Consider the following 26,896-nt stretch of genomic DNA (forward strand, 5'->3'; position numbering starts at 1 on the left):
AATGAAGGTAAAAGACCAAAAACATGCTATCGATGGAGGACAAGTAAGGTAGAAATAGTGATTGGGAGAAGATTTGATTTATTCTGTCTGTCAATAATTCATTAGGTAACTTAAATACTCATAACTCATGCATTGAGAACTTGCTAGGGGTCAGGCACTATGCTAAATGTTTCACACCAATTATTCCATTTAATTTTCATGACAACCACATGAAGAAGAATACTATTCCTACCCCTATTTTATATAAGAAACTAATGTTCAAAAAGCCTAAGTAACATACCCCAAAGCACACAGTATCTTAAAACCAGAAAAGACCTTAGGGATCATCTGGCTCAAACACTGTGTCAATGTGGGTCTTTGGAACAGGACCATCCAGCCTCTCTCTACACACTTCTACTGGAGAGGATGAGTTCACCACTTAAAAGTCACATTGATAAATGGTTCTCCCTTTCCCTTCAGCTTGCCAAAACCTTCATGTCTCAATTCTATCTTATGGTTGCTTTAATTTAGAACTCCAGAAAGCTCTCCTTCATGTATTTGAAGAGAGGTAGCTATATTCCTATATGGTTTGGCTTCCAGACAGGTCAGAGTCAATGGCTTGGTAAAGCCCTCCCCATAATCCCCACTCCCTTGCTATCCCAAAACACTGCACTTTTCCAGATCTCTGTGAATGTCGGAAGCCTAGACTGAAGCACCGTGCTGGAAATGGCCTACTTCAGTACAGGGCCAGCCAGGCTGTCACATCCCTTGCTCTGGAAACTGTATCTAGCCAGGCAGCCCAAGCATGTGTAGACATTTTTGCTGCCACGTCACACCATTAATTTATAATCAGCTTCCAGGTGGCTATGTGTCCTAGGTCTTTTTCTCACAAACCGAAGGTTCCTATTGACCAGATGTTAGTACATATTTTATATTTTAATTTGTTTCTTATTAGTTTGATTCTTGTTAAAGCTTATCAGAATAGCTCCAACGAATCTTCAAGTTTATAAGTCATTTTAAAATTTAGGCTCTGTTACCTAATATATATCAACTTGTGACAACTGGGAGTTTTCTCATAAATCACAGTGAGAAAGCACTCAGGCACAATGCATTCTAAACTGGGTAGGAAAAATCATACGGAACTCTTTCTATCCTATGATATGGGCAGAGTCTGTGGCTGAAGAGCTTAATCTTTGAAAAATCTAGTCCTCCAGGTGGTGTCCAAAGCTCAAACGCAGACAAGTAAACCTCATGCGAAGAAGTCTCATCTCGCTGAAGTTTTCCTGTGTTTCTGGAAAATCTACTTGCAGATTTCCTATTATCTCTGTCCATAGATTGCAAACTGTTCTCTCTGCTGCACCAGAACTATTGCTGGTCACTGTCCTCTCTGGATATGGACATCCTCCCAATCACTTGTCACTTTATCTACCTGGCCAACATCTTCTCCACCAATGGGAGATCCAGTCTCTTCTCTGTGTTACATCTGCCCCTCCCATAACAGCCCATTTTCTGTACTCAGCTGAATCAGAGAACCTGAAGGTATACATTGAAATAGACCTCTTCACATTCCATTGTTTATAGGTGGACTGGCTCAGGAGTCCAAGGCTGTGGTGAGCCTCAGCAGGGAAGACAGAAGAGCCAAGAAGCTTTAATTGAGGGGAGACAAGAAAAGAGAAGCTTAGAGAGGCAGAGAACCAGGTAGGCCCTGCCAGGGACCCTGTCAGCAAAGTAAATATGGGTAATTAGAAATGATGGAATGAGGGGCGCCTGGGTGGCTTAGTCGGTTAAGCGTCCGACTTTCGCTTAGGTCATGATCTCGCGGTTCGTGGGTTCGAGCCCCGCGTCGGGCTCTGTGCTGACTGCCAGCTCAGAGCCTGGAGCCTGTTTCAGCCTGTGACTCCCTCTCTCTCTGACCCTGACCCTGCTCGCGCTGTCTCTCTCTCTCTCTCTCTCCTAGAAATAAATAAAAAATATATTAAAAAAATAAATAAATAAAATACTTATAGGAATCGTAATAGTAGCTTCATTCATAGTAATCCAAAGTGGAAACAAATATTCTTCAATGTGTGAATGATTAAGCAAACTGTAATACTTCCAAAACATGAAACNTTCAGCCTGTGACTCCCTCTCTCTCTGACCCTCCCCTGCTCACGCTGTCTGTCTCTCTCTCTCCCCTAAAAATAAATAAAACATTAAAAAAAAAAAAAAAGAAATGAGATGATTAAAAAACTACATTTATCAACTTCTCACTCTGTGACAGATATGCTACATACATATGTACATATATACTACATATATATCCTGCATTGGCATCAAGAGTCAGAGGCTCAACCCACTGAGCCACCCAGAGGCCCTATACATACACACATACTTATTCCTACTGAATCTTTATGACAAAGAATGTGAGGTTGATACTGTCATTATCTCATCTTAGAGCTGAGGAAATCGTAACCCAGAGAGTTTTTAGTAGCTTCTGTAAGCGACCTGGTAAGTAGCAGAGCCGTGGCTTGGACCAGAGTGGCCCACAACATCAACTGTTACGCAGTTTTACAAAGGTAACACCAGAGGCTGGGTGGAGTTAAGTGACTTGCCCAAGACTTGGGTGCAAATCAAGACCGCAATAAGGGCTTTGTATCTCCCAGGCAGTTCACTTTTCTCACTAGAAGATGATCCCTTACATCTATCCAGGATATAGATTACTGACACTTCCTTTTTAATTACTCACAAACCATTCATTATTACCACATAAAGTTGCTAGGATCCATTTTTCCTCTTTTGAAAATTATGACATTTATATATCTGTATACTTCAGATTCTATAATCTCTAGAAATGACCGTTTACTTCTGTACTATTTTGTCGGCTGTTTTTTTCCCTTAGTACCTAGAGATATATATTGCCTTGGCACAAAAGCTTGAACACATTTGAAAACATTTCTCTTACTATCTTTTCACTTTGCTTCTGAAGATTATTCATTCTGGTTGAAAATCACAAATGAAATATTATTAGGTAGCATCATATACACCAGGCACTACTAGGCACTTTATGTTTATCCTCATTTAATTCTTGCAACAAGCCAAGAAGTACTATTCCTATGAAGTACTCAACCTATCAAGTACTGTTTTATTATCTTCACGTTTTAGTTGAGGAAACTAGAGCACAGAGAGATTAAGAAATTTTCCCAAATTCACAGAGCTAATAAATGGCAAAGCCAAAACCCAGGTACTTGAAACCAGAGCCTGATTTTTTAAAATATGCCTCCCCTGCCTGAATTAGGGACTGGCTATTTCTTGTTATCATTTGTTCATTTTACATTATCGGTCTCAAGCAATGTTCTAGACTTCCCTTGTACTACATCTAGCTCCAAACATAGGGTACAGAGACCTTGGTATTGTCTTCTTTGTTTGAGTTTCAGCCTTTTCTGGACTTCAGTCATGTGGATACATTTCTGCAATTAAATGACAGCTCTTACATCTTTTATACCTGGCATTTAAAATTGATTATATCTGTTCCTATTTGGAGCCTCTTTTTTTTTTTTTTTTAACCTTGTGGCTAGCCTGTATACTTTTATTGTATTTTAATAGAATCTCCCATATTTCTTAAAGAAGCTAATAATAAAAGCATTCAAAGTAATTGTGAGGTCTAGTATTATTACCATATTTTGGTTAAATAAGTCACAATACAGATAATATTTGAGTGACCAACTTACAATTAGAATACAAAACTTAGAAACCAGAACAGGATTAAAGATAGCACACTGTTTCCCCCTTAAGTCACAGTCCAATCTGATATTTCAAAGTTTTTATTATGATCACTCAATTTAGTATATAAAAATAGAAGAAAACTGGTTGAACATGTAGTACCACAACGGCTAAAAATTGCTATATAAAACAAATTCCTATTTCACTCTGTTCAACTGTCATATATCTCATTCAAAAAAACATTGGGCCCAGTATAATCTTAACTAATGTTCATGGAGACCATTCCTTTGCTGAAATTAACATGTTTTGGGTCATGACTTTACAAAGAATTCAAATAATGAATCTGCCTTGTACTTTTGTTGGGTTGCCTTTTTCTCAAATCAACTGATCAGAGGTCTTTGTGCAAGATCAGACTCCGTATATACTGTCATTTCTTGGTCAATAAATATCAATTGTATACTGACTGTAGCCCAGACATATTCTGTGTACCTACAAAGACTGACAAGGTCCTGTTCTCAAGGAGCTTGCATTATACTCAGTTGACATATAATAAATATATAAATAAAGTAGTTAATTGTTTTTACTTAAGCACTATGAAGAAGATAGGTCAAGCAATTGTTGGAAAAATTACAAGGATAGAGGTAAACTGCATTGGCTATCATGGTTAGGGGATCTCTCCTGAGGAGATGACTTCATTAGAAGAGGAGGAAGGCAGACTGGTGACAACCTAGAAGATTAAAATGTCTAAAGCAAGAGGAAATCGGTAGGGCATGATGGCCAAAAAAAAAAAGAAAAAGAAAAGAAAAAGAAAAGGCTATGATCAGTGAGTAAGAAAATGGTGGAAGGAGTTGAAGTCAGAGAAATAGACAGTGACCAGTAATTTTAGTAAGTACATGCCAAGGAGTTTTAACAAGTGAATAATATACCAGGTTTATACTTTTGAAAGTTACTCAGTGTAGAGGGACAAAAATGAGGGCAGGGATATGGGTTAGGGGCCTTTGGAATAATTCATGTGGGAGGGGACAGTTACTAGATTAGCACTGTAATAGTGGAAATAGTGAGAAACAAAAACATATGGGATACATTTGGAGAAAGATTCAACAGGATTTACTGTTAGAGTGGTTTTACGGTTGGAAGGGGAAGAAATGGAGAATCATTCCAGAGCTTGAGAAACTGATGGACAGTGAGGTAAAAGACTTAGATGAGGAAAACTTGATTAGGACCAACTTGGATAGTAACAATGGATGGTAAACTTAAGAGTTGTTTTTCGGTCATGTTAAGTTTGAGGTTTCTATAGGACATTCAAATGAAAATGATAGGAAAATAGTGGAATATTTGAAAATAGAGTTCAGCAGAGAAGTCTGGCGAATAATATAAACTTAAGGAGTCATCAGCCCATAGATATTATCTCAAGCCATTGGTTTATATATTGTCACCTTGGGGAAGAGTGTCATTATAGGAAGAGAGAGAGGAGAGGGAGAGAGAGAGAGAGAGAGAAAGAGAGAGATATGACCTAAAGAAAAACAGCCAGGAAGGTCAGAAAAATAAGATAGTAATGAGTAACAGTAGCAATATGGCAGAAGAGGAAGCCACAAACCCTTCTTCCCCCCATGGAGACACTAATTCTTCAACAATATATTAATCAGTTCCCTTAGTGAGAAATCCAAAAACCAATTCAGAAGCCCCTTCACCCCGCAGAAGTGCAATATCAGCCACTGAAGCTGGTAAGAAAATTTGTGGCACACTCTTGCCTTAGTCCCTGCCACAGGATTGAGAGGAAATTCCCAGCTTCTCTTTGAAAAGGTAAAGATAAGATTGGACCATATTTCCAATGATCTGACTTTTGGGGGGGCAAGGGGCTACCCAAGCGACTGGCTTCTGTCTCATCTAAGAGTTCTAATGTAAAGCCCAGTACATTCTAGATGCCTGGGAGCCACTGAAAACAAGAGAGCTGTGTGGCCTGTTGTTGCTCCACAGCACCGGCAATATCACAGACAGAGGCCAGTACAGCTTGGTTACTTCTCCCTCAGGGAGTGGAGAAGAGTTGAGCAGGTGTCCAATGTTCTGACTTTACAAGGTGCTCAAGGAACTGACTGCTGCTTTGCCTGTGTCTTGATGGGATCTGGCATATTCTAGATGCCCAAGAACTGCTGAGAACAAAAAAAGCTAGGTGGCATCATAATAGACATGAATGGGAGAGAGAAATTATGAGATGCTGGCAGGGTAGAGGTGGGACCAGCAAATCCCTGTAATGAGGAATCTATAAGCACAAGCCCAGAGAAGACACATCCACAGAAAAGGTTTGAGAGGCCTCTAGAATCTCTAGCCAGGTTAATTGTATTTTTCAATACTGGCCATTCTAATAGGTATTAGGCGATATCTTATTGTGGTTTTGTTTTTTGCATTTCACTGATGATTAGTGATTTTGCACATATTTTCATGTACCTATGGACCATTTTTATGTTTTCCTTAGAAAATGTCTATTCATGTCCTTTGCCCATTTTTAAACCAGATTGGTTTGTTTTTTTTTTTTTGTTTTTTGTTTTTTTGCTATTGAGTTGTAAGAGTTTCTTATATTCTGGAAATTAACCCCTTATCAGAGATATAGTTTGCAAATATTTTCTACCATCTTGTATATTGCTTCTTCATTTTGTTGATTATTTCTTCTGTGCAGAAGCTTTTTACTTTTAGCTTTTTACTTCCTGCTTTTTTATTTTTTAAACATTTTTTTAAGTTTATTTATTTTGAAGGAGGGAGCACAAATGGGGGACAGACAGAAGGAGAGAGAGAGAATCCCAAGCAGGCTCCTCACTATCAGCATAGAGCCCGATGCAGGGCTCAAACACACAAACCATGAGATCATGACCTGCCTGAAATCAAGAGTTGGATATTTAACTGACTTAGCCACCCAGGTGCCCTGATGTAGTATTGCTTTTATTCATTTTTGCTTGTATTACTTTTTTTTTTGGACAAAAAAGTTTTTTTCCCCATGAAAAATGTGGAGAATGCATTTTTTATTTAAATCCAAGTTAGTTACATATAATACTCCGTGCTCATACCAAGTGCCCTCTTTAATGCCCATTACCCATTTAGCCCGTCCCTCTACCCATCACCCCTCCAGCAACCTTCAGTTTGTTCTATGTCTTTAAGAGTCTCTTATGATTTTCTTCCCTCTGTTTTTATCTTATTTTTCCTTCCCTTCCCTTGTGTTCATCTGTTTATTTTTTAAATTCCACATGTGAGTGAAATCATATATTTGTCTGAGTTATTTCGCTTAGCATAATGTATTCTAGTTCCTTCCATATCATTGCAAATGGCAATATTTCATTCTTTTTGATCATTGAGTACTTTTTCCATGTATATAAATACCTCTTCTTTATTCGTTCATCAGTCGATGGATATTTGGGCTCATTCCATAATTTGGCTATTATTGATAGCACTGCTATAAACATTGGGGTGCGTGTGCCCCTTTGATTTTTGGATCCTTTGGATACTATCTAGGGGTGTAATTGCTGCATTGTAGGGTAACTCTATTTTTAATTTTTTGGGGAGCCTCCATACTGTTCTCCAGAGTGGCTGCACCATTTGCATTCCTACCAGCAGTGCAAAAGGGTTCTCTTTTCTCCACATCCTCGCCAACATTTGTTGTTTTCCTGAGTTGTTAATTTTAGCCATTCTGACAGATGTGAAGTGTTATCTCATTGTGGTTTTGATTTGTATTTCCCTGATCATAAGTTACGTTGAGCATCTTTTCATGTGTCTATTGGCCATCTGGATGTCTTCTTTAGAAAAGTGTCTATTCATGTCTTTTGCCCATTTCTTCACTGGATTATTTGTTTTTTAGGTATTGAGTTTGATAAAATTCTTTATAGATTTTGGATATTAACCCTTTATCTGATATGTCCTTTGCAAATATCTTCTCCCATTCTGGGTGTTGCCTGTTTAGTTGACTGTTTTCTTCACTCTGAAGAAGTTATCTTGATGAGGTCCCAGTAATTCATTTTTGCTTTTGTTTCCCTTGTCTCCTGAGAAATGTCAAGTAAGAAGTTGCTGCAGCCAAGGTCAAAGAAGTTGTTGCCCGTTTTCACCTCTAGGATTTTGATGGTTTCTTATCTCACATTTAGGTTGTTTATCCATTTTGAGTTTATTTTGGTGTATGGTGTAAGAAAGTGGTCCAGATTCATTCTTCTGCATGTTACTGTGCAGTTTTCCTAGCACCATTTGCTGAAGAGACGGTCTTTCTTCCATTGGATATTATTCCTGCTTTGTCAAAGATTAGTTGGCCATACATTTGTGGGCCCATTTCTGGGTTATCTATTCTGTTCCATTTTTCTATGTGTCTGTTTTTGTGCCAGTACCATACTGTCTTGATGGTTACAACTTTGTAATATAGCTTGAAGTCCAGAACTGTGATGCTTCCAGCTTTGGCTTTTTTTTTTTTTTTCAACATTACTTTGACTATTCTGTATTTTTCTGGTTCCATACAAATTTTAGGATTGTTTGATATAGCTCTGTGAAGAATGCTGATGTTATTTTGACAGAGATTGCATTGAATGTATAGATTGTTTTGGGTAGCACTGACATTTTAGGCAATATTTGTTCTTCCAATCCATGAGCATGGAATGTTTTTCCATTTCTTTGAATCATCTTCAATTTCTTTCATAAGCTTTCTGTAGTTTTCAGTGTGCAGATCTTTTACCTCTTTGGTTTAGGTTTTTGCTTTTATTTCTTATACATATGGTGTCATATCTAAAAAAGTCATTGCCAAGACTACTGTTAAACTTTTTCCATATGTTTTCTTCTACGAGTGTTATAGTTCCAGTCTTTAATCCATTTTGAGCTAGTTATTGTGTATGGTTAAGACAGAGGTCCAATTTCATTCTTTTTCATGCAAATACCAATTTTCTCAACATCATTTATTGAAAAGGCTATCCTTTCCCCATTGAGTATTCTTGGCTGTCTTGTTGAATATTAGCTGATTACATATGAATGATCAATTTTTGGACTCTTGATTCTATTCCCTTGGCCAATGTGCCTATTTTTATGTCAGAACCATACTGTTTTGATCACTATAGCTTTGTAGTATAGTTTGCATTCAGGAAATGCAAAGGCTTAGTTTTCTTCTTTCTCAAGATTACTTTGGCTATTCAGGGTCTTTTGTGGATCCATATGAATTTTAGGATAGGTTTACTATTTCTGTGAAAAATGCCATTGGAATTTTGATAGAGGTTTCAATGAATCTATATATACATGGCTTTGGGCGGTATGGACATTTTAATAATATGATCCATGAAGATGGGAGATGTTTCCATTAATCTTTTGCTATTTCTTTCAATGTCTTATAGTTTTCAATGTATATATCTTTCATTTCCTTGGTTAGATTTATTCCTTAATATTTTATTGTTTTTTGTGCTATTATAAGTGTAATTGTTTATTTCTTTCAGAAATTTTGTTGTTAGAGAATAGAAAGTCAACTGATTTTTGTATGTTGATTTTCTAAGCAGCAATTTTATTGACTTTGTTTATTAGTTCTAACGGGTTTTTGGCTGAGTTCTTAGGGTTTTCTACATACAAGATCAGGTCATCTGCAAATAGACAATTTTATTTTTTCCTTTCTGATTTGGATGCCTTTCGTTTCTTTTCATTGCCTAATTGCTGTAGGTAGCACTTCCATACTTGGTTGAATGGGAATAATAGGTGTGGGCACCCTTGTCTTGTTTCTCATTTTAAATAAAAAGCTTTTAGCTTTCATCATTGAATATGAAGTTAGCTGTGGCTTTGTCACATATGATCTTTATTTTATGAAGTATGTTCCTTGCATACCCCATTTGTTGGGAGAATTTATCATGAAATGGCACCAAGTTTGGTTAAAGCTAATCTGCATCTACTAAGATGATCAGATGATGATTTTTATTCTTGATTCTATTAACGTGGTATATCACATTTATTGATTTATATATATTAAAATATCTTTGCATCCCACAGATAAAACCTACTTGATAATGGGGTCAATTCACAAGGAAAATATACCAATTACCTAAATATATGAAGCAAATACTGGCAAAATGAAAGGAGAAATAAATAGGAAATTTCAATATTCCAATTTGGAGAATGGATTGAACATCCAGGCAGAAGATCAACAAGGAAACAGAGAAATTGTGCCCAGCAGACATATACAAAATATTCCATCCAACAATAGCAGAATACACATTCTTATCAAGCACACAAGGAACATTCTCCAGGACAGATCATATGTTAGTTCACAAAACAGGTCTCAAGGATTTTAAAAGATTAGAATCAAACCAAGTATTTTTTTCTGTCCACAATGGAATAAAACTAGAAATCAATAGAATGAAACTGAATGAAATTCTCAAATACATAAAAAAAATATATTCTCTAAAAACAATATTCTTTAAAAAATATATTCTTTAAAAAATAAGAAATTAAAAGGGAAATTAGAAAATATCTTGGGACAAAGAAAATGAAGACACCACACTGAAACTTACTGGATATATCAAAAGCATTATTAGAAGGGAAAATTGCAATAAATTCCTTCATTAAAAAAGAAGGAAACCTCAGGGTGCTTGGGTGTCTCAGTCATTTAAGCACCCACTCTTGATTTCAGCTCAGGCCATAACCTCACAATTCATGGGATCGATCCCAGTGTGAGATTGACCTCTGTGTCCCTGCTGAAAGTGCAGAATCTGCTTGGGATTCTCTCTTTCCCCCTACCCTCTCTGCTCCTCCCTGTTTCTATTTGCTCTCTCAAAATAAATAAATAAACATTAAAAAAAAAAAAGAGAGAGAAGTCTCAAACAACTTAATTATAGACCCTCAAGCAACTAAGGAAAGAAATTAAGCCCAGAGTTAGTAGGAGAAAGGAAGTAATAAAGGTTAGAGAGTAAATCAATGAAATTGAGAATACAAAAACAGAAAACAAAACTAAGAGTTGTTTTTCTAAAAAGGTAAACAAAATTGATAAGCCTTTAGCAAGACTAAATAAGAAAAAAGAGAACACTTAAATGAAAAAAAATGAAAAAGGAGACTTTACAATTGAGGCCACAGAAAGAAAACAGCTCAAAAAAGACTAATATAAACAATTATATGCCAAACTACATAACTGAGAATAAATGCATAAAATTCCTAGAAACACACAACTGACCAAGACTGAATCATGAAGACACAGAAAATTTGAACAAATCTCTAACTATAAAGAGATTAAATCAGTAATCAAAAACCTCTGAACAAAGAAATGCTGGAAATCAGATTGCTTCACTGCTGAATTCTACCAAACATTTAAAGAATATTACCAATCTTTCTTAAACTCCTCCCAAAAATTAAAAAGTAACACTTCCAAATTCATTTGTGAAACCAGCATTACTTTGCTACCAATGCAGACAAAAATACTACAAGATAATAAAACTACAGGCCAATATCCCTGATGATTTAAAGATGCTAAGCTCCTCAACAAAATAGTAGCAAACCAAATTCAACAGCACATTCATACACCATGACCAAGTGGGATTTAACCCAAGAGTGCAAGGATAGTTCAATATTAAAAAAAAAAAAATCAATGTGATGCAACATGTTAACATAAAGATAAAATGTATAAGATCATCTTAACAGATGCAGAAAAGCACTTGACAAAAACTCAACATGCTTTCATATAAAAAAAAGAAAACACACACACACACACACACACACACACACAACTAACCAGACTCGGAATAGAAAGAAATGACCCTAACATCCAAAAGGTCATTATAAAATGTCCGTGATAATATCAAACTCAAAGCTAAAAGCTCTTAAGAACAAAGCAAGTATGCCCACTCTTAACATTTCTATTCAACATATTACTGGACCTCGCTAGAGCAATTATGCAAGAAAAATAAGACATTCAAATAGGAAAGAAAGAACTAAAATTATTTTGGCTGGCAGATAATATGATCTAATATGTAGAAAACCTTAAAGATTACACACACACACGTATTAGAATAAATGCATTTAGTAAAGTTTCAGGGTACAAAAATAATATACAAAAATCAGCCTCATTTCGACATACCAAAAATAAAACCAATCCTGGGGTACCTGGGTGGCTCAGTTGGTTAAGTGTCTGACTCTTGATTTTGGCCTAGTTCATAATCTCACAGTCTGTGAGATTGAGCCCTGTGTCAGGCTCTGTGCTGAGTGAGGAGCTTGTTTGGAATTCTTTCTCTCCCTCTCTCTCTGCCCCTTTCCTGATCATTCTCTCTCTCATGCTCCCTCTCTCTCTCAAAATAAATAAACTTAAAAAATAAACAATCCAAAAAGAAAATTAATAATAAATTAATTACATATTTAGTAATAAACTTAACCAAGGAGATACAAGATTTTTACGCAGAAAACTATGAAACATTTGTGAAATAGAATGACATACAGATTCATGTGAATGGAAAGACATCCCCTGTTCATTGATGGAAGGCAATACTGTTATAATGCCCAGACTACCCAAATTGATCTACAGATTCAATGCAATCTCCATCAAAATCCCAATGACCTTTTTGTACAGAAAAAGAAGAAACAATTCTAAAATTCATACGAAACCACAAAAAACCCAAATAGCCAAAATAACCTTGAGGAGAAAAGAACAAAGCTGGAGGACTTTGTTTCAAAACATATAACAAAACTATAGTAAGCAAAACAGTATGGTACTAGCATAAGGGTAGACATATAGATGATCAATAGAACAAAATGGAGAGCCCAGAGACAACCCAACACATATACATACAGTCAACTGATCTTTGACAAGATTGTCAAAAATATAGTGTCAGATGGGCTCTTCAATAAACGTGCTGGGAAAACTGGATATCTACATTCCAAAGACGAAAATTTATTGGAGGCTTATCTTAAACCATACACAAAAATTAGCTCAAAGTGAATTAAAAACTAAATATAAGACCTGAAACAGTAAAGCTCTTAAAAGAAGACATGGGTAAAATCCTTCTGGACGTTTGCCTTAGCAATTATTTCTTGCATAGGACACCAAGAGAACAGACAACAGGAGAAAAACAGGAAAGTGGGACTACAAACAAAAACACTTCCACATGGCAAGAAAGTGATTTAAGCAATTAATAGTGAAAAGGCAACCTCTGAAATGGGAGAATATATTTTCAAACAATCTATCTATAAGGGATTAATTTCTAAAATACATAATTAACTCCTACAACCAAATAGCAAAATACCAAATAACTTAAAAAACGGCAAAACTCATTTCTCCAAAAAAAGACGTACAAATAGCCAAAAGGTGTATGAAAAGATGTTCAACATCAGCAATCATTATGGAAATTAAAATCAAAACTGCAATGAGATATCACTTCATACCTGATAAGATGGTCATTATCAAAGACAGTAACAGAAAATAAGTGTTGGTGAAGAAGTGGAAAATTGGAACCCTTGTTTACTATTGATAGGATTGTAAAATGATACAGGTGCTATGGAAAACAAAATGACAGTTCCTAAAAAAACAAAAACAGAACTACTATATGAGCCAGCAATTCCATATTTGGGTGTTTATCAAAAAATAAACTGAAATAAGGATATCAAAGAGATACTAGCACTCCCACGTTCATTGTACCATTATTCACAACAGCCACCATATAGAAACAACCTAAATGTCCATCAGTGGATGAACAGATAAACATAATGTGGAAGATACATACAATGGAAGATTACTTAGCCATAAAAATGAAGGATATGCTGTCATATGCCGTAACGTGAATGAAATCTGAGGACATTATGGTAAGTGAAATAAGCCAGATACAGAAGGACAAATACTATGTTCAAATGGTATCTAAGGTAGTCAAACTCATCAAAGCAAAAAGTAGAACGGTAGTTGCCAGGAGTGGTGGGGAGAGGAAATGAGTTGTTATCTGATGGATATAAAACTTCATTCACGCAATGAAAAAGTTCTAGAGATATGCTACACACCACTGTCTTTATAGCTGATACTACTATACACTTAAAAACAGGGTTAATCTCATGTTATGTGCTTTTTACCACAAAATTTTCAAGTGCCATAAGAAGCCAAAGAACATGTCTAAGAAAGGATGTGGGGTCAAATACATCACATGATTTTGAAAGATCAAATAAGATGATAAAGAACTAACCATTAGCTTTGGCAAAATACAGATCACTGGCAACCGTGATAAAAACAAATTTAGTGCAGTCAGGGAAATAATGAGATTAGCATGAGATAGAGTAAAGGAAATAACTTCAAGAGAGAGGGGATGTTTTTACAAATAGAGAGAACTAATACAGTGGAGAGAGAGGTTGGTATGGAGCCAGAGGACTTTTTTTTTTTTTTTTTTTTTTTAGGAGGGACAGTAATAACATATGTTTGTATACTGGCTGGAGTGATCAGTAGAGGTAGAGAAAAATAATGACACAGGAGAGAGAGGGGATAAATTTGGGAGTAAACTCTGAGGAGATTTAAGTGGATGAGATCCAGACCACAAGTAGAGAAGGTGGACTTAGGGAGGAGTAGATCCAGGGCTTTCTCTTACATAAAGAAAAGGCAGAATGTGTAGAAATCAATGCAGGTAGGTTACTGGGTTAATGGTGGGAACTGAGGAAGTTCTTTGTATGTATTTGTGTGTCTGTTTATAAAATATAAGGTGAGGTCCTAAGTTTAGAGTGAGGTGAGAAGAAAGCATTGATTTGAGGAGCAAGAAGGGATATGAAATTATCATCTCAGAATAGGGAAATGAATTTACTGGGGATGTGAAATAAGATATGGTCAGAAATTTCTAGTGAGTTGAGGCATCTGGGCTGTGTAATTTTTCCACAAATATTGTTTAGCCACTGAAGTTTTCTGGGATCAGAATAGGTTTAAAGAAAATAGTAGTTAAAAGAGTTGAAGCTTTTCCAGGTAAGAAGATAGAAAGAGTGAGATAAGGGAATTAAGGACATTTTCAAAACTGGGACTGTAATGCTGGACCCAAAGAATTTGAGCAGATACCAAGAGAAATAACGACTTGAGGATGTGATAAAGACTAAACAAAACTTAGTTCTATAGCCTTCCCTTCTAAAAACTTTCAAGTCAGTATCCTTACATCCTCCCGACCACCTACTCCCACCCCCCCAACCACGCCCTCTCCTTTACCTTTTCCCTGGAGAAAAGCTCAGGACAAGACATGGTAGAGAGCTAACTCTACTAAAGGCAGCCCTGGTCTTCCTTCTCCTCCACACTCCTCCCCTCCATAGTGGACTGTGGCCTGAGACATACATTGAGATAAGTTCCCATTTGCCTATTAGGACACTTTCAAACACATCTACCTCTTCGCCACCCAAGAAGCCAGAGGGGATCTCCAGGAAAGCCTAGCAGGCAACTAACATTGTTATTCATCTTAGTCTACTTTTCTTCATGAAATAAATTCTCCAAGTAGATCAAGGAACATAACCATCATTTATAATGTTGACTAAGGATAAACATGGCTGCTTCCTAAAAATTAATTCACAGGAAGAATTCTATGTGAAGCATAGTATTGGCTGGCATTTACGATAGAGTGGTAACAGAGCTGTCCATTCCCAGGATCTGTGATGAAATATAGGAACATAACAAGAGCACATCTAACAAATCAATGTACCATCTGCTTCAGTACCTGGTATCCGGAGGTGACTAATCCTGGCTGCTCCTCAAAAATGTTTAACTATCTCCACCTGCCCCTCATCTTGACCCATCTTCCTCTCTTAATAAAGCATAATAAAAGCATATGGCTCTGTAGAAAGCTTCTGGCAGCAGAATTCCATCTGAACCATGGTAAATTTCTCTCTCACTTTTTCCTGCCTTCTGGACTATATGATTCAGACACTTTTCTAGCCTCCAATCTTCTAAGATGGATCCTAACCCCATCCAGAGAAGAGGAAATAAGAAAATATATAAACTTCTTGGAAGTATCAAATCCCATGATTGAATCTAGAAGTTCCTTGAGTGCTCATCAAGATGACATGTTCTCTAGTTTCCCCAAACTAATGTTTTTAGGTAAGAGGCAGCATCATTAGTTGTAATAGGTACAAATTTCTAGATTAACAGAACTGACACCTTTGATTAACAATAAAACGTACGCATACCCATCTATGGATGTAGGAGATTTAAACTTCTCTTTAAGGCTCAGAGCACATCACTCTACTATTCTGCTTTCAAACAATGGCAGTGTTAGCAATTACTTAAAGCATACCAGTTTGTCTCTATTTACATTGTTCCAGGCTGCTCACCAAAACCACTATGGCCCCCAGCTGCATTCCTACTCTGGACCTGTCTGGAGGAAGGATTAATTAAGTAGCACCCACCAGAGGTCTACTTATAGGTCAGAGGGAAAAAACAAGCTTCTTGGAAAAGTAGTTAAAGTCAATACACACTATATGTGTGTACACATACTTGTGCACACAGAGAGTGGGCTAAAATTGAGAATAACTCAGAGTACGGAACAAAGTCTATCCTACATATTATCCTCTGTTTTATAAACTCATACCTGAGTTCTAGGGTAAGAGGGGGGAAAAAAAAAACAGAATCAATATAAGTTCAAAAAGCTCATTTCTTGGGGTGCCTGGGTGGCTCAGTCGGTTAAGTGTCTGACTTCAGCTCAGGTCATGATCTCATGGTTTTGGGTTCGAGCCCCTCATCTGGCTCTGTGCTGACAGCTAGCTGAGAGCCTGGAGCCTGCTTCGGATTCTGTATCTCCCTCTTTCTCTGACCCTCCCCTGCTCACGCTGCCTCTCTCTCTCTCTCTCTCTCTCTCAGAAATAAAAACATTAAATTTTTTTTTAAAAAAGCTCTTTTGTGATATCCATACTAGGCAAAAATATTGAAAGTTTCTGTCAATGTTGGCACTCATAGCTCTAGCAGTGATGGTAGACCAGGTCAGTAGAAGTTGATATCAGCACCTTCCACAATGGGGAAAGCAGCTCTGGGAGCCTTTGCCCACAGTGGAACCCAGGGCCCTTGTTACACACTAACATCGTCCATGTTGGGTCTCTGCAGACATAGCACTGGCCCTGGTGGGATTGTCAGCAGCCATGATATTGTGGGTATAAAAATCATGGAAGCACAGTTTCCCTAGTTGTCCAATCAGCAAAAGTGATTAACTCCTCAGAGTGTCCTCAAAACAGGAAAGAAGAAAAATGGCAGATACCATATATGTGGTAGCCCCCAAAATCAGCTTATAAAGCATACTTAAGAATTTTACAGAGATTTCTAGAACGACTTGGAAGTCTGTTGAAGAGGTGCCTGGGAAGTATCAAAACAGACAATATCCCATGATTCTGATTTTACTTTGGGAGTGGCAGGGTTTAGGAAACTCTACCATCTGTGTCCCTGGGTCTTCATTTGTTACTCTTCCCCAATGAATATTCCCTACGTTACTGCTGATATATGACACTCAGCAGTCATATTCCTCTTCTGTGTAATTCATTCCTATTTGGATTGGGTAAGGTTGGCATTAAATAGGAGAAAAACTCTAAGATATGAGAAATTTTCATGACAGTAAATATGTAAGCCTTAACCTATAAACATTGTGTTATTTGTTGAAGCAATTTGAGGATTTTTAAAATTTTAACTATTTTAGAACACTGATTATGCTCAAAAACTAAAACTCAATTAAGTGAATTATAAGCACATTTATATATATATTCCTATATATATATTCCATGTCAACCATGCTTCAAATAAATGAGGCATGGTTTGCAAAACAAACAAGATCAATCATTTCCTTTCTTTAAATTTTTTCAAGTTTATTTATTTATTTAGAGAGAGAGGGAGAGAGAGAGAGCAAGAGAGAACAAGCATACGTTGGGGAGGGGCAGAGAGAAGGAGAGACAGAATCTCAAGTAGACTCCACACCTTCAGCATAGGGCCCAATGTGGGGCTTGAACTCACAAACTGTGAGATTGTGACCTGAGCCTAGATCAAGAGTCAGATGCTTAATCTACTGCACTACCCAGGCACCCCTCAATCATTTCCTTTTTAATAAAACATCAACTTACTGTTCACCTATGGTTTTGATGGTTTTCTGATGCTGATTATTTAACACATTTTGCACTCATGACACCACTATTACTCAAGAGCAACACTGAAAAGTTCTAGCTTATAGATAAACTGAATTAATCTGTAACCTATAAATACAACAATAGTAGCTGGGCCGGTAACACAATGAAGAATGACACCAAATGGACAAAGAACCAACACAGGGTTGTTTCCTAAATTGTCATTAGTGACCACTAGCATCACCAGATAGAATGATTTTAAGTGCTGTTGATGGCTGATAGCAGTACTTTAAGGAAATGAGGGGAAAGGTTTTACATTTATCACAGCTACCTAATTTGAACACTTAGACAGCAATTAAGTCACATTTATGTTCAAGGTGCATGATGAACTATAATATCAGTTATCAGTATGTTCCCAACCTGGGCCATTAGCCTGGAAGTCAAATACCCATATTCTGGCTCTAAGCCTGATTATAAATTGGAACACTCCTAAATAGACTGCATAGTCCAATAGAAAGAGCTTACTCAAAGATGCATATTTAAATTTGGCTCTGCCACTTACATAAAGGATCCCTTTAAAGCTACCCTAAAGCAGTGTTTTTCCAACTTTAAATGTGTATATAACAAGACCTGGGGATGGTGTTAAATGCTGACTGTAGTTAAATTGGTCTGAGGGGTGGAGTTTGGGCTACATTTCTACAAGCTCCCCTATTCCTCCCCTGCTCCCTGGACCAACTTTGAGTGGCAAAGCCTTGGAAGTTTATTTATAGAACATGTAGAAAACATGTACTTCCATGAGAAAGCATTTCATAAAACGGCATCAGTATCACTTTATATTAAAAGTCGGTGATTCAGTTCAACTCATCAAGGAAAAGTCCTAGAATAAATTATGCTCCAGATATTTAATTTTTCCTTTTTACCAACATCAAAAATAAAACTGGGAATTGGAAAGGCATCACAAAAAAGATATTCATCCTAAACAATTTTGTTGCCTTTTGTTTGCTTTCAAAGACTGATTTCAGTATCACCATCCTGACTGAAATGATAGGAAAAAAAACCCTGCTTTTTAAAGAAACTTGTACAATTAGACCCAATCCTAGGTCTGTCCTGTAGATGGTTTCATCCCAATCAAAATAGAAATAGTAAGTTACGAGGAAAAGAAAGTAGACAGCTGGCTCCAGAAATACTGGCAAGAAGAAGAGATCGTTGTAGGGCAAGAAATAAAACACTAATAAAAGCTGACACAGGAACACAGAAATCAGAACCATATAAACATCTAATTTCTCTAAGTAAAACTCTTTTCCATTGCCATTGGCTTTTCTGGAAGAAATGAACAAAATCAACAGTATGATTATAGATTTCCAAAGCATTTCTGTGTTCCTTATCTAAAGTATAAGTGTTGGGTCGAACACTGACCCATGTACACAAAGGGCAGGAAAGGCCAGAGAAGGAAGCGGGCCACCCCAGACTGGTAGGTAGCAGGTTTAGTAAAGCAAGGGAACAAGGCTTGTCTTCGGTGGCCTCAAGAAGAGTACACCTTTGCACCCACCCACCAGAATCTTAAGAGTTCAGATAGAGGCCTTACCCAGGTTCAGTCATGTGTATTGCCAGATGGTCTATATAATAATATAATATAATAACAACTTACTCTCTTAAGGCAGCAGCCTTGAAAAGGGCTCCAGGTGTGGGAACAGTGGGTGGAATGTACGTTCCAAGGATAGGGGTCCATCTTGAGGTCTGTCTATGAACCCTCCAACAAGGAAACATACACCCTCTCTGAGTTCCAATACCACATATTTTGGCCCACCTTTCACTGTTACATGGTCAACTTGCTGTATTATGTGAAGAAGATTTTCATCACATATCAGAAAATGCATAGCAGATCCCTCTCATAGAATAAAAAACCCTTCCCGATCTTTCAGATGTGGGACAGAATGACTACGTATCACAGACCCAGACCACTAACACGTTACCCAGATCAAACAACAGCTTGCTTGCTCTGATGATGGATCTCTTTACCATGGTTCTGGAACACCGTGATTATAGGGTTAGAACTCTACTGCAATGATGCCAGAAATTCATCAGACTCGCTCTCACCTGAATTTTATAGTCTGTCTTACTGTTTCCATCTCTACTTATCCTCTCTCAATTGCCTATAGTGAGAGGAAGCATCATTCATAACCCCAAATTCCAAGATATTATTTACAGAAACATGTATGAATGAAAATTTAGTTTGGTGTCATCAGAGACTGGAAGAAATGATGAATGAGACTAAAATCTGAGTAACTGTCAATGTATTCCAACAGCGCCATTCTTTTGAAAAATAGACTGGAAGTAAAAACTACTAATACTAACAATTCCTTAGGCCAGTCAATACCAAATCATGAGGACATTTAAATGCAAAACAGCCAGTAAGCGATTTGGTTCTGAAAGCATTAAAGATGCAGAGAGGAGAGAAATGTTTAGCGATGCCAGTACTGCACTCACAGTGTATGTGTGGGGGGGGGGGAGGAGAGGGGGGAATGGGGAATATCACACACCTGCATATTGTCCTTTGCACTAGCCCTGAGTAAGCTGGGTCAGCTGCCCCAAGTGGGTAGCCTCATTATCAAGCAGCTCTTCACTCTCTGGTTGCTTCACCTAAGAAAACCTGAACTTTGAGGATGACCGAGCAGTCGTTTCCTTCCCCAGAAACACTTGCAGGGCGCATCAGGAGTGGTTTTAAATGGTGGAGATAATTACTTAATTCAAGCTGCAGCAACTGGCCAAGTAAACATGTAGCAGCCAGGAAGCTATTAGCATGATTTTAAGGCAATTATTCCATTAGTGTTTAATAGTCTCCAATTAGTCTTCTCTATCAAAGTTTGAATGTCTTTTTTCCTTCAAAAATTCTCACAGTTGAGCAATGCAGAAAAGCACCAGACCCGTTTTTACACCTAGATTTGTATCTATGGATCTACCAAACCTACTTTACAAAATCATGGGGAAATTCAGGGGTGTAGATTTGGTGAAACATTCTTTTTCTCAAAGTATTAGGGGTGAGAATGGGATGCTTTGCAGGGGGTTCGCTTGGAGTATAATATTAAGAAGGGCTGGGAAAGCAGTGAAAATTCCCACTGTGTCCAATGCCACAGCCCCTCTAGTACTATATGCAAAATGGAACCCATGTAAAGCCTCCCAATCTCACCCCCAATGCCTCCACTGGGAGATGAGCAGAATATCAAAGTCTCCGACCTCAGGTTTTCACTTTGTCCCAAAGGGAGAAAAGGAAAATTGCCCTGTATCCTGCTAATGCCTACTTCCTTGTCCCCTCACCCTGGTTAGTAGCTGTTGCTACTGAGTCATCAAGATACGAATTCCAATGCATTCCCTTGAAAATTCTTAGGAGACATTCCCTAAGGACCACTTTAGGGGTCAGATCATTTATCTGATGGTAGATCATTTGCCTTCACTGAGCTGCATCTATGAAATGGAGTTAATAGAATCAGCACTGCCTGCTTCACGAGGTTTGGGGAAGGATTATGTGATCTGGTGTAAATACTAGGGCTTTGAAAGGTGAAGAATTACAGAAACGTAATATAGATTCTGATACAGTGTCATACCATCCCTCAGAACTAGCAATGTGAACTTAGGCTTTTAAGCCCCCTGCATATCTGGCGAGTCGCCTATCAGAAGACTGGCATCAGAGTCCTTGCCTTTAATACTTTCTACGTGTACAGAAATGCTCAGGTGAGATCATGTGAAAGCAACGGTCTACATACCAAATAGAAAGGAAGAAAAGATAGGAACGCCTGTGGAAGGGAGAGTGAAATTTTGCCAACAAAGTTGTGCACTTTCTATCGTCCTCTTTAAAAGAGCAATCCACAGGCTCACCGGGGTAGCAGGTAAGTGCAGGGTGGAGAAGCTGGCTTGTTCTTTCCCTTGGAGATACCTGGGCTCTTGGGTAGCTTACCTCTTGAAGAAGAGAAAAAGGAGACAAACCCTTCCTTCAGGAATTGGCCCTCAGAATGCAACCTGTGCCGGTCCTAGGAGCCAAACACCCACTTGACTAACGACCACTGATCTGAGTTACTGATCAATTCCAGCGCTGCTGTTGGGATTTTTCAAAAGAACCCTTCTCTCTCTCTTAATCTCTCTCTCTCTCTCTCTCTCTCTCTCTCTCTCTCTCTCTCGTTTTTTCTCCTTTCCTCTTTATTATGTCTTCCTCCAGTGGCTAAGAGCGGGTCGCTGGATGGGGCAGATCAAGAAGAGATGGACCAGAAGGGTGAACTTGATAACCAGGTTGAGCTCAGGGCTAGGGAGAGACTACCTGTGGGTAAACTGCCCTCTAGCGCGGGTCCTGGAGGGATCGGGCATCTGCACCCTCAGCCCAAATGAAAAGTCAAATTGGTAACGAAGTACGGCTGTGGCCCCGGCTGTCACGGTAGTGCTCCGCCCTACCTGAGCTGGGGGCTACTGCGCGCTCCCGCCCCAGAAAGCTGCCTAGTTCTCTGGTGGAAGGCGCGCGCGCCATGCTGAAGCCTCTGGGTCCCTCGCGTCTCTTCCTCGCTTTGCCGGACTTCCCTCCTTCTAGGTTGTCTGGACACTCGCACAGTCCCCTTGCCCCTTCGGTTGGCCGGTTCATCCCACCCGTCCGCCGCCCACGCAGCTTCCCTGCTGGGCGTCTGTCCCAAGCCACAGACGCACGGTCCGGTCCGCACGGCTTTGCTTTCCCGACCCGGGCGCTGCGCCGTGCTGAGCGCCCTCGGAACCGAATCCAGACGGCGACCACCGCGCCAAGCCCGCCGGGTCCACGCAGGCCAGGACGCGGCACCCTCCGCCCCTCGCTCCCTTCAAGGACAGGGTCACGCCGCCCCGGGTCCCCGAACTTTATCGCTCTTCGGGAAGCGCTTTGTCTCTTTAAAGGAGACTGGGGACGAATATTAATGATTCGGGTAGGTTCTAACTGAGAAATCTATCAGATCCGCTCGATTCCGTGACAGGGATGGAGTCGGAGGTCCACTGGCCCTTGCCAAACCCTCGGACACCCCCTCGCTCTCACCGCGCACGGTCGCCCTGCAGACCCAGAAATCGCCCCCGCCCGCCGATGCCGGGAGGAGAACAGTGGGAGGGGGCACCAGGAGGGCCCCAGGGCCGAGGCTTCCCCCAACCCCCGTCCTCTCGCACAGTCGGCCTGCTTCCAAAGCCCCGTGCAACAGCAGTCACCTTGACTCGCCGCGCCACGGTCCCCTGAGGTTTGCGAAACGCCAGGAGGCCCGAGGCTCCCCAGCACGCGCTCGCCGGGCCGGAGACCCACCCCTGCCGACGAGTTCCCCTCCCTCGGGCAGCCGGGCAAGTTCCCACTTGGTGGCGGATAATGCAGGGCGGGGCGGGTGGAGCGCCCCGTCGGCCGCCTCTGCGCGCCTACCTGGGATGGCTAAATTGGTGAGGGGGATGCTGTGGATGCTGTCCGGCAGAGTTGCCATCCAGTCGGCGAATTTCAGCTCGTTCTTCCCCTGGGACGAGGCCATCGTGCGGGTCGGCGTGCCGCGAGCTGGTCTCCGCACTCCCGGGCAGGCTGGCCGGCTGCTGCCGCTAATCCAATGTTTGCTCCGGCCCCGCTAGAGTTTACACTCCGCTCTGCGCCACACCCACAGGATGGCGCAGACACATGCTAATTTTAATAATTATTCAAAACACCCCGTGCTCCCCTAGTGCCTCCGCCAGACTCCGCCGGAGCTTTTGTTCCTGACGTCCGTGCTCGGCTTTCTGCTCTCTCCCCTCCCTCCCTCCCGGACTCCCTCCTCCCGTCTTATCCCTCCTCTGCGTCTCTGCCTTTTCTCGCCATTCTGCAGCTTTCCTTGGCTTCTTTTTAACTTGGTTCACCCAGCTGCTTTGCCTACGGTCTTGCTCGGCCCTTTGATGTGACTTCCTGGTCCAGTTTGTATGAAAGGCAGTCCGGTGGTTGAAGCTAAAATCCTGGTAGACCTGGGATGCTATCGCCTCCTGGGGAGTAGACTCTCCTACTGGCTTTCAGGACTTTCCATTCTTACCAAAGAGCTTTCCTTTCTATAAGCTACAACAGGTTGTGCCTCTCCTCAGCCAGAGCCCACAGGCCTGCGAATAACAAAATGGTGGTCTTTAATCACCACTTTGCCTAATTTGGGGAGTGGCTGACAACTGTGTTGTAGGCAAAGAGCAGTAAATTCCAGGTGGTTCCTACTTAATTCCTGATACCCTGTTTGAGACATTACAAGGTGAAGAAGCATTTCAACCCCTTCGTTTCTGGGATCATGAGAAATCTGTTATTGCTATGGGAAAACTATGTCCTCTGTCTCGTTTTCAAGGCACTCAAGACAAGGCTAAAGCCTGATGCCAGAAGAAAATCACATTTCTCAGTGACACACTGTGATTATTCCAAGTTGCATTGGGTGGAATTTATTTGGCAACATTCAAAATGATGTATGCGATTGTCTGATTTTTCATTCGTTGGCAGACTAGAGAGATGTGTCTCTCTCAGGAGAAATCACTCATTGAGCTTCCAAAGTGCTGTCTTGGTCCACCTGCTCTCAGATGAGAAAGAGAAGAGAAAGTTTTACAAATCTGATGAGTCTAAGGGTGGCGTGAGGAGTGTGGAAGTGATGCACTGAAAATAGGCTAGGTCTTTGCAATGCAGAGAATGTAGATGCAAAAAGTTACTTCTGTGATCCAGTGGTGTGTAAATTCTGTTCCTAAAGTAAATGCTATTTGGTTGGGGAAATGAAAACAAGGTAGGAGACAGATCTGTCAAATCGGGGAATGATCATTTCATTTCAGTAATCCATACAGCACTAAAAACCACAACTAAAGCTTGTTTATCGTATGAAGATGCACAGCCCAAAGAATATTCACTCCAAATGGGGAGCAGTCTGAGAAGGATAGAGAGAAGAGAACATTCTTCATCCTTGTGATCAAATTTTCCATTCCTGCCTAGAATCAATTCATAGCTTCAAGAGGACATGGCAGGGTTATCTTTAAGAATAGGAAAGAAATGTCCTGGGATTTTTTTTTTTCCTAAGGTAAATCTTAATATTCTTGCTAGCCCAGTAGGAGCCCACATATCCTTTGATTAGAGTGCGTATTTAGATCACTATAAGGTTCTGGGTCAAATACCACTCTTCTGACTCATGTGGGTGCTCTGTGGTCCTCATGGCAGGGCCATGAGGGGAGCTCAGATCTGGGAATCAGTTGCTCTGTCTCTGAGTATATTGGGCAAGTCTTCTAATCTCTGTCAGCCCTGGTTATCTCCTTTATAAAATAATGATAATAAGCCAGAGATTTGTAGTGAAGCTTCTAGGAGCATATATGAAAAGCTTTGTTATTCAGCAAAGCATCATATGAAATGTGAGATTTATGTTTATTCACATAACAACATATGTTTATTTCATTGCTTGTTCTATACTTACAGATTCATCTTCAAGAGGATGAAATACTTATTGATTCCTAGGAATATTTTTAATAGGATATACTTAAAAAATATGCCCTATTCAAGTATGTATCTTGACTTATGTGTCTCTAAAACTTTACAAACATTTTTAGTTTTGTTTTTTTTTTTTAATGAAAACCACTTTAAATGTTGAGGAAAGTTGTCTCTATAAAGAACTGGACCCTGTATCTTTTGGTAAAGCAAACAATCCCTCTTCTATTTTGTCTGCTTTAAATTTCAGAATTTTTAATATATTGATTTTGCATAAAACTTCATATTTCTCAGCATGCAATCCACCAGAAAGGATAGGGCTGAAAGTTGATAGTTCTGAATTTTCCCCACAGCCTTATAAACAATATTTTAGGCAACTTTATGACCTAGTTTCCTCATCTTTCCATTACCAGCCCTGCATTAAGAAAATCATGTGATTTCACTGGGTTTTACTTTGTCCACTGTATGTCATGGTTCTCTGCCTATATATATATATAGTGAGCTAAATACACACTCTAATATATATGTGTGTGTATACACACACACACAGACACACACACACACATAGGCAGTTCGTTTATATATGTATATATATAGAGAGAAATATATATGCAGTTTATACAAACTATATATGGGGGGGAGGAGAGAGAGGAGAGGTGGGGGGAAGGAAGGAGAGAGAAGGATTTATTTTAAGGAATTGGTTCATGTGATCATGAGAGCTAGAAAACCTAAAAGGCAGGCCAGTAGGCTGGCAACTCAAGTAGGACTTCTATTCTTTAACTGTCTCTGTTCTTCAGACAGTTAACGGATGGATGAAGCCCAACAACATTATAGAAAATATTCTGTTTTACCCAAGGTAAAATAATTATATATGCTAATCATATCCACAAAGACCTTCACAGCAACATCTAGACCAGTGTTTGACTAAACTACTGGGCATCATAGCCTAGCCAAGGTGACACGTAAAAGTAACCATCACTACCACTGGTAAACTGAAATAAACTAGAGGTTGTTACTGGTTTCTGATTTCTAATTTCTAATGACCCTTATGACTCTACAGCTGATACTTTCTCATGCATGTAGCTGCTGGAAATAGCAAGAGACAGAATGAACATATTTCCTTTGTTTTTTGTTTTTTACTCTTTCCAGTTGTCTATCCAGACAACTCAAGGTATAGAATAAAATTTTCATCTCCACAACAGAGATGAAAAAATAGTAATGATTTCTAATTATGGTATCAATAATAGCTAACCTTAAAAAACTTTTCAAAGCATAAGTGGAAAGAACAAAATAACTTACTGCAGTGGTTTCATGCTACTGTTAAAACTTATTCATGTACTATCTCTGTCCATCCAAATCACACAATGCCCAGTTTATAAACATTGCTACTTACTCAGAACATTTTCTTCATATCCTCTTTCACTCTTAAGAATACACAGTTCTTTCTTTCTAGGAGTAAACCCATGCTTATATGGTCAGTTAACCTATTACAAAAGAGACAAGAATATTCACTGGGGAAAAGACAGTTTCTTCAATAAATGGTGGTGGGGAAACTGGACAGCTACATGCAGAAGAATGAAACTGGATCACTTTCTTACACCATACACAAAATAAACTCAAAATGGATTAAAGACCTCAATATGAGACCTGAAATCATAAAAATCCTAGAACAAAACATAGGCAGTAATTTATTTGACATTGGCCTTAGCAATATTTTTCTAGATATGTCTCCTCAGGCAAGGGAAATAAAAGCAAAAATAAACT

General features: G+C 39.3%; 1 long non-coding RNA gene across 1 annotated transcript; it reads right to left on the bottom strand.

Moving 5' to 3' along the window:
- Positions 1–24,100: 24,100 nt before the first annotated feature.
- On the bottom strand, positions 24,101–26,614 carry LOC120239773. Its single transcript, XR_005530505.1, has 2 exons — positions 26,526–26,614; positions 24,101–24,419 (listed from the first exon to the last, which is right to left on the bottom strand). It is a non-coding gene; the product is annotated as an uncharacterized LOC120239773 (long non-coding RNA).
- Positions 26,615–26,896: the final 282 nt, after the last annotated feature.

This window comes from Hyaena hyaena, unplaced genomic scaffold, assembly GCF_003009895.1.
Source record: "Hyaena hyaena isolate Hyena2069 unplaced genomic scaffold, ASM300989v1 scaffold_236, whole genome shotgun sequence".
NCBI classification, from domain to species: domain Eukaryota; kingdom Metazoa; phylum Chordata; class Mammalia; order Carnivora; family Hyaenidae; genus Hyaena; species Hyaena hyaena.